Source organism: Colobus angolensis, unplaced genomic scaffold (assembly GCF_000951035.1).
Source record: "Colobus angolensis palliatus isolate OR3802 unplaced genomic scaffold, Cang.pa_1.0 Scaffold97, whole genome shotgun sequence".
Classification (NCBI taxonomy): domain Eukaryota; kingdom Metazoa; phylum Chordata; class Mammalia; order Primates; family Cercopithecidae; genus Colobus; species Colobus angolensis.
In genome coordinates this window covers 3,591,810-3,600,841 of record NW_012123709.1, presented here as the reverse complement: position 1 = coordinate 3,600,841, position 9,032 = coordinate 3,591,810, and positions in this window count along the sequence as shown.

Genomic DNA, 9,032 nt, shown 5'->3' with positions numbered 1-9,032 from the left:
TAGTAGAGATGGGGTTTCACCGGGTTAGCCAGGATGGTCTTGATCTCCTGACCTCGTGATCCGCCCGTCTCGGCCTCCCAAAGTGCTGGGATTACAGGCTCAAGCCACCGCGTCCGGCCAAGAAAATTTTAAAAATCATATGATAACCTCAATCTCAGAAAAGCATTTAACAAAATCCAATATGCACAATAAAAACTCTCAGAAAGCTAAAAATGGAACATATCAACCTAATTAAAAGCATCCCTGATAAACCTAACATTAGCATTAGACTTAATGCTTTCAGAAACCAGACAGAGATGTCTGTTATCACTACATCTATTCATGATTACACTGCAATTTCTAGCTAATGTAATAAAGCAAGAAAAAACATTACAGTATACAGACTGAAAAGAAACAGTATTATTTTTATTCACAGATGTCATCACATCTATACAGAAAATCTGATAAAATCTACAAAAAGATGCTAGAACTAATAAATGTACTTCACAAGGTGACAGATAAAAAATTATACAAATATTAGTTGTATTTTTATTTATCAGCAATAATTGAAAAAGTGAAAAATTTAAAATAATATTGCCAAGAGCATAAAAAATATAAAATACCTAAGAATAAATCTGACAAAAGATTGTGTAAGGCTGTACACTGTAAAATACAAATCAATGCTCAGAGAAACTTTTTTAAAAAAAATATAGAACAATATATCTTGTTATGGGTTGGAAGACTCAATAGTGTTAAAATGTTGATTCTCTTCATATACCAAATGATCTAATCATTTATTCCTAGGCATTTACCCAAAAGAAAAGATAGCATAAAGCTATATAGAAACTTATACATGAATGCTCACAGCGGCTTTATTTGTAATAGCCTTAACTGGAAACAACTCAAATGTCCATCAAAAAGTGAATGCATAAACGAACTGTGATATATCCATACAATGGAATCCTACTCAGCAATGAAAATGTAACAAACTACTGTTACACATACTGACACAGATGAGTGAAAGAAGCCAGACAAAAAGAATGTATGCCCTTTATTTCTTAACACTAGTTATTGTATTTTCTATTTTCTAAATATATATTTTTAATAGAGTCCAGTTATCTAAAATATCTCCAATCTTATTTATTTTCTTGAGCATATTAACACAGTTAAAGTAATTGATAGCTAGAAGACAGAATCATCTATTGTTCTGTTTCTATTTTCTGATTCTTCAGCCTGTTCCCCTGTGGGCCCCATAATTTTGATTTGAAAGTCAAATATTTGGTTTGAAAAACTGTGGAGGATCTGTGTGATGTACTCAACCTCAAGAGAAGATTTAACCTATCCTCTGACATGTCAAAACAGTAGGAGCAGATTACCTCAATCCAATGAGGTTTTGACTCTGCTAAATTTAAGACTTTGTAAGCCTCTGCCTACCTCTGGGTCTCCTTCAATACTAAGAAGGAGTCCCCTTAAGAACTTTGGATATTTAGCAGAGTACCTCCTTCTTAATGCATAAATTCAATATCAAATTTTGTGCCATTATGAGACTACCAAAAGTTCTGAACTTTTCAGGTTCAGATTGGCAAGTGCCTGAAAGAGAAAACTAGTCCTAGTGTCAAAATCATTTCCCCATGTTTCCTTTCCCTCTGGAATCTTGCTCTCTCAAATACTGATTACTTTGGGAGGTCCAGACTTCAACGTTTGCCTCTCAGAGCCCTATGAGATTTCTAAACACTCTGCTGTCTTCTCTGCCTCTTAGTGGCTGTACTCTGTTCAGCTTCTAAGCATTTTGCCGCATCAGGTTGAAGACTCAGCAAATACCTTCAGTAGAAAGAGAAACTCAGAATGTTGGGTTCACCTCTATGAGTCTCTTTGATTGTATGATATATACAGAGACATGTTTTAGAGGGGCTCAGAGTGAAACCAAGTAGCAGATATCACTTGCCAAATTACATGCCAAAAGAGTAATAAATGTTATAACACGAGTATAACAGGAGTTAAAAGAAATTAAGGGTTTCTATCTCAGGTAGAGTAGGTTTTTATTCCTAGTAACTAAAACCATTTTTATCAGAATTAGACATTATTGAGGGATATTAAGTAACACTGGTACCTAACTGCTTGTGGGGAAAGAAGAATGAGAAATGGTTGGAAAAAAAGGCCAACATTTCAAGCTTTTGTAATCAGTAAAGTGGAAAGTATACAGAATGGGAAAGAAAAAGCCAGGTGTGATTTCTCACTCTACTAACTTTCAATATATGGCTGTGGCACTCCAGGGGAGATTGTATTAGTCTGTTCAGGCTGCCATAACAAAATGCCACAGACTGGGGGCTTAAATTACTGGTATTTATTTACTTGCACTTCTGGAGGCTAGACATCCATGATCAAGGTGCCTAGTGATTTGGTCCATGGTGAGAGCTCTCTTTATGGTTTGTACAGAGACATCCTCTTGCTGTGATCTCACATATCCTTTCTCCTAAGAATATGATGGAGGGAGAGGACAGAGGAGAGAGTCGAAGAGGGAGGGAGAGAGGGGAGGGAGAGAGAGAGAGAGAAGGGAGAGAGAGAAGAGGGAGAGAGAGTCAGATATCTTTTCCTCTTATAAGAAGATGAGCCTTGCTGGATTAGAGCTGGACCCTTACGACCTCACTTAACATTCATTACCTCCTTCCTTACAGGCTCTATCTCCAAATGAAGTCACAATGGAGGATAGAGCTTTAACATAGGAATTTTAAGATAACACAATTTAGTCCACGGCAGAAATGCACTAGCTCTCTTGCACTTAAAGTTATACTACTTTCTCTCCTCCTGTTCTAGACATAATATTTCTTCTACTAAATAACCCATATCTAAGACCATTTTTGATAATTCCAGGAGAAACTGTATTTCCCTTTATTCATGTTGAATAATATTTTCTCTTCTAGAAAACAAGAAAGAAAAAGTCACTTTAAAGAAATTATATTAGTATGGCAGTCTAGTATAAAGCTATATACCCTAGCATTACTTGGCAAAAACTTTTTCCAAATTCTAAAATTTTCCTTTTTGATAACACCTTTTTATTTGCCACTTCCACTAGCAATAGCATAATTTTTGCTCTTTATAACAAGTAATTCATGTAGACAGAACTAAATCATATGAACATTACATTCTGCAAGGGTGAACTTCATAGGGTTGACAATGCTGAGAACTGGTCATTTGATCTCCATATTAATCTAGGAGCACTAGTTCTTTCCCCAACTGCAGAAGGTGCTTCTTCTTGGCACTACTGTTTTTCCCATCTAAGGCTTCTTAACAGTCTGGGTCTTCCACAGCTAATGGGTTTACCATGGCAGTCCTGCCTCCATTTCTCTTAATCACCATCAGAAAATTCAAGTCATAATCCACCAGATAATGAGATCCCCCTTCTGTGTTAGAGTGTAGGAGGGAAAAAGATAGGTGTATTGGTCCATTTTCACACTGCTGATAAAGACATACCTGAGACTGGGCAATTTACAAAAGAAAGAGGTTTAATTGGACTTACAGTTCCACGTGACTGGAGAAGCCTCACAATCATGGTGGAAGGCAAGGAGTAGCAGCTCCTGTCTTACATGGATGGCAGCAGGCAAAGAGAGAGCTTGTGCAGGGAGACTCCCATTTTTCAAAACCATCAGATCTCATGAGACTTATTCACTATCATGAGAACAGTATTGGAAAGACCTGCCCCCATGATTCAACTAATTCCCACTGGGTCCCTCCCACAATATGTGGGAATTCAAGATGAAATTTGGGTGGGGACATAGCCAGTCCATATCATTAGGGATGAATCCATCATTTCCTTGCTACTGTGCCCTTCTCCAAGATGCTAAAAACAAAACAAAAAGCACAAAGGACAAGGCTGTAATAAATTTTATAATTAGAAATTGGACCCAACTCACCCATGGATGATGGAAGTCACCCAGAAACATAATCTTTCACAAAGCAAAGGGCACCCCAGATGCGTTTCCCCATCTAAACCTCCCTCAGATTCTCAGGCAGGGCTCTAGACACTCACTGCCTTTTTCACACCTGTCACTGTGAATGATGAGTCTCCCACTACATGGCAATTACCACCCTTTGTCTCAGGAAAGTGTTTTATTTCTTAAATCTTTTAAAACTGTGTGGGAGGGTTCTTGGTTATTTTTTTTTTCCTATGCTTGACTATTGGAGGTAGGTTACCTTTCAAATCTTGAAAAAAAAAATTTTCAGGATCATAGTCTAAACTCATGTTGAAGGAAAAAAAACAAAACAAAACAATTTTGCCTGTTAATGGCAGGTTACCAAAAACTCTTGCCCTTGGAGTTAATGGGTACTGATCATCTTTTGAAAAGCATTTGGTTTCTTCAGTTTTCCACCAGGGCACTTACAATGTGAAACACAAAAACTACTCTGGCTTATGAAGGCTGCTTTGTCATCCTTGGGATTGTGTCAAATTAAAGTCTTTCTATTCACTGTCTCCCCCATCCCCACTCCGTGGAGTGGAGGGCAGTGATTGTAATCATCTGCTACATTTTTATAGTAATACCTTACCTATTAAATTACATATCTAATTACATTACATTTACCAACATAAGATTTTATAAAAATTTAACCTAAGGCCAAAAAAGAGAACTTACATACTTTATCCTGCACAGACTCAAGCATATCTGCATCAGCAACTCCACAGACAACCTGGTCCCTCCTCACCAAGTGTTATTTGGGTCTCCCTTCTCCAGGAACAATTTCCTGAAACGTCTCTATATGCTGCACTAGACTGCATCCTACCAGTGTGCTGGAATGCTGTTTTTGCATTGCGCCCCACTTATTACTAGGATTACAGATTTCACATTTACCATTAGTCTTTCACTCTAAGCAGGGTCTCTGCCCTCCTCCAGTATGTCTTTGGAAGGCCATTGTGTTCTTTACTATGAACCTCAGGAAAGCTTCTCTGTCCCTGAGCTCCCTGTCTGTGTTCCTTCTGTTGGCCCATGCTGTTTGCTCTTGGTATCTTTCTATGGTTTCTTTATGCATGTGAAAGTAAGTATCAATATACTCTTAATCTTCATCCTTTAATAGACTAGGTAGTACATAATATGAAAGATTTCTACCCTGCTTTTTCCACCTAACAATACATCTTGGACACATAAGTGTCCATTTTTGCTTGGAAACTAAATTAAAAAAAAAAAAATCAGAATCTCTACTTGTGCAGTGCCATGGCTCCTGGTAAACACCATAAAACGCTGTTTCCATTTGCTTTACTTTCAATCACTGTGTGACTCCTAGAATTTGAGTTATAATTATTTTTAATTAAATGTGTGAAATTTTAAATGACTTAAATATAACAAAATTTAAGAACAGAAATATAACCTCATCTAGACATAAGTAGTGATAAAGGAGAAAGAGGCACAAGGAAATTTCAAGTTAAATCTCCTTCGTTTATTGCTACTGAAAATTAAAATCTAAAATTCAAAAATCTAAGTTTGTTACTTTTTCCCCAGAAATAAACACTTTGCCAGAATATAAATGTTCTAATTCACTTGTTGAGAATTTTTGTATGAAAAAAGAAATGTGGTTGGGATATGAAATACTTGGCTTTATTAAATATGCATGGCAGTTATACATTGGAAATACTAGTTCATTCTTTTCCTTAGAAAAATAAAACAGTAGCCTGTTTTTCTGATCAGGAGAGTATTGTTTCTCACTGGCCTTTTGATAATAAAATTATTGGTTGAACTAGAAAACTAGGGTCAGAAAACTCAGTTTAATCTGTTAAAATTGTTATAAACATTACGAAAAGATGGCAAAGTACTTAAATCCAATATCAATGATGCTTTATATATCTTTACTTAGCTATAATAGTTAACTGCAACAGTTCATTTTAATTTAGAATCACGTTTAATATAAACATTTCAAAAACTGCCTTTCTTGTAATTTTAACAAACTACCTGAAAGTGCTCTGTTGGAAATAAAATATGTAAGAGGTTTGCTTTATTTTGTTTCTCATGCATTTCTGATTTTATGACATAACACTGTTATCTCCTGCCTCAGGATACTACCTGGCCTCAGACATAGAATCCTTTAATTGTTTGAGAGGCTTTGAGTAACATTTTACCCTGTAAGACATAGTCGAGTAGACATTTTTCAACCTCTCTTCACACAGTCGGTGATTATGTGGTCTTATGCAATGCATGGAACCTTCTTATTAAAGCACTATGAAACTGCCTGCTGACACACATGTCCTGATACCTTTTCTCCTAACAGAATTTGACTCTAAAGTCTCTTGGCTTCTGTTTTGCTGTCCTAGGCTTCTTTGAAAACAGACAATAACAACAAAACTTACACTTCCACCTGCCATCTGCTTTCTTTCCTATTAGTAAAAAGCTGGAAACAAAATCAAATCTCAATTAGCTAGGATTTGGGGTAAGAAAAACTCTCAGTGACAAAGTCATTACTGCAAATATTCTATGTACAAAATATGCTTCTCCATTTTACTTTGCTTAAAGTAGTGACGTTCATTGTCTTTCAAGCACTTCAAGCAATTCAAAAGAATAGCATTACAAACTCAGTCTTCTGCGTTTACTTTTAGCATAACAGAGAACTACGAATCATTTCCACTCAGTTGGTATATTTAATTTTCAAAAAATATTATAAAATGAAGTAACTATTAGTATAAAGATACTTTGAGATGACATTTGATTGCAGTACAAGGTAATTTATTTTACTAGAGTACCTTGAACTAATTGCATTTATTTTTTATACACGTGCCATTATAACAAACAATTCATCCTATTATAGTAATTTCACTTTTCCCCCCAAACTTGGGAGATATTCTGCATTTTCCTCTAAATTTTGGTAATGTTTCTTAATTACAAGGGAAATATTTCTTTGCCCTTACACCTCCCTTTTGGGAGAATGCTTTGATCTCTCTAGAAGTTTAATTGCATTTCATGGAATGGCTCCTCTTTGCAATTAGGTCTATACTTGTATGCTTCATGTGTTTTCTTTCATGTTTTTATTCAATCATTTCTGTGGCAAATTTTCTGTCTCACCCATGTTTCCTTTCATCTTAGTTTCTGGTAACAGTAACTTCTGAGTAGCCACATTCTTTCATCTGATAAAGACAGACTCTCTGATCATCCTTGAAGTATTTTGGCAAGTTTGTTTTCGATTACTTTAATTGTTCTTCCCTTATACAGATAGTTAATGAATAGTTCAAGTTAAGATACTGTCATATCTCTTGCTGGGTCCATTCTACTAGGAAAGTGATCATCACTGATACGGTAAATACAGTCTTATGTTTCTCCGCTCATTAAATAAAATGGGCTAGTTAAACGGTAGTGGAATTATTTGGCTTACTTTTCTGAAAACAAGAAATGAATTTTTGATCATGGTAAGTGGCAGACATCTGTCCAGATTTATGTCCAAAGAGAGAATATTAAAGTTCTAGCCAAATTATAACCCGCTTCTTGGTTTTCTTTCTAAAATGTTCATTCTGCAGTCTCCCCAAAAACTCAGTATTAGCATTATAGGTCTCTGATACTAAGGTAGCAAAGGGCCAGGTATCTTGAGCAAAAAGAAAGCAGCCAAGTAAATGCAGTCCTGCACACACTGTTTTGTCTGTTATACAAGCAAATCAATTATATTTACAAAGTCAGGTCTAACATTTGGAAATGGGCCAGAAGTTTCATTAGCAACTCTGAATAAAGTTTTAATGGCCCCAAAAATTACCAGTAATGTTGGAGAGTCAATTTGCATCTCAGTTTCTCCATCTATAAAGATAAAAACAAAGAAACCCAGCCATAATATCCAATTACCTTAGAGATATATACATTGGTCAAGGTTTCAGAGATGTGCATAAAAAGGGCTTTCCAAGTGTCTGAAATTATCTTATTTAGTAATGTTTTACACCAAATAAATGTTCAACCACTAAAGTACTCAACTGCAGCTAATTTATTCAGTTATTCTTTTATTTATTCACTCATCTCTTCAAAAATATTTGTTAAGCCAGAAATTATACTAAGAAATTATACTTAGCACTGTAGATACATAATTGAACAAGAAATACAAAGTCCGAGCTCTTGGTGTAGCTTATATTCTGCTTGAGGATTGAGGGAAACTAATGTAAAAGGGTATTTTGATAGTAACTGAGTGGCGCTGCTCTTTAGAGTAAATGGTCCGAGAAGTCCTCTTTAAGAGGGTAAAATTTGGGTCCATTTGAAGCAATAGAGAGTTGTCCAGGCAGAGGAGCATCAAGCAATAAGCCCTGAAGGGGGAAAGAGCTTATTCAGTTTAAAAAAAAAAAAAAAGAAGAAGAAGAAGAAGAAGACCAAGATGGTTTAAGCGTAGTGAATGAGATAAGACAGTGGTATGAGATGAGGTTTTAGAGGTGCAAAGGGATGTATCATGTCCATCTTAGAAAACACAATAAAGACTTCAGGATTATTCTAACTACAATAGGACACTTCTGTAGAGTTAAGCACGGGTGTCATGATCTAATTTGATTGTCTGCTGTGTAGACAATGCATTCTAGGAACACAGAACAGAAACAAAGGCAATGGGTAGGAGACTCCTGCAGTCGTGTGAGTGGGCAGGGATGTCAGCCGTAGAGTCGGTAACCACAGCTTTGATTTGTGGTATATTAGAGATGAAGCTTAAAGGCCTCATTATACCTTAGACTTAAGGAGAGATGAGAAAGAAAGAGGAATCAAGATGACATTGAGATTTTCTTGCTTGATCAGCTGAGTAATAGTTGGTGGTGTTTATTCAGATGGGGAGATGGAATTAGGAAGGGCAGAAGGGCAGTGCATCACGAGTTTAATTTTAACCCTGTCGACTTAAAGCTGCCTGTTAGACACCTAAATGCTGATGTCAAGTAGACAGCTGTATATATGAATATGGCACTCTGATCAAGGCTGAAAACACGCATTTAGCAGTAATAACCACATAGATGGAATTTCAAGTGCAGAAAGGGTCACTCAATGGGGGGGGGGAGGGGGGAAGACTGCCCAGAACAGAGTCCTAGGTCTTTCCAAAATATACAGGCTGAAAAGAGAGGAAAGAGC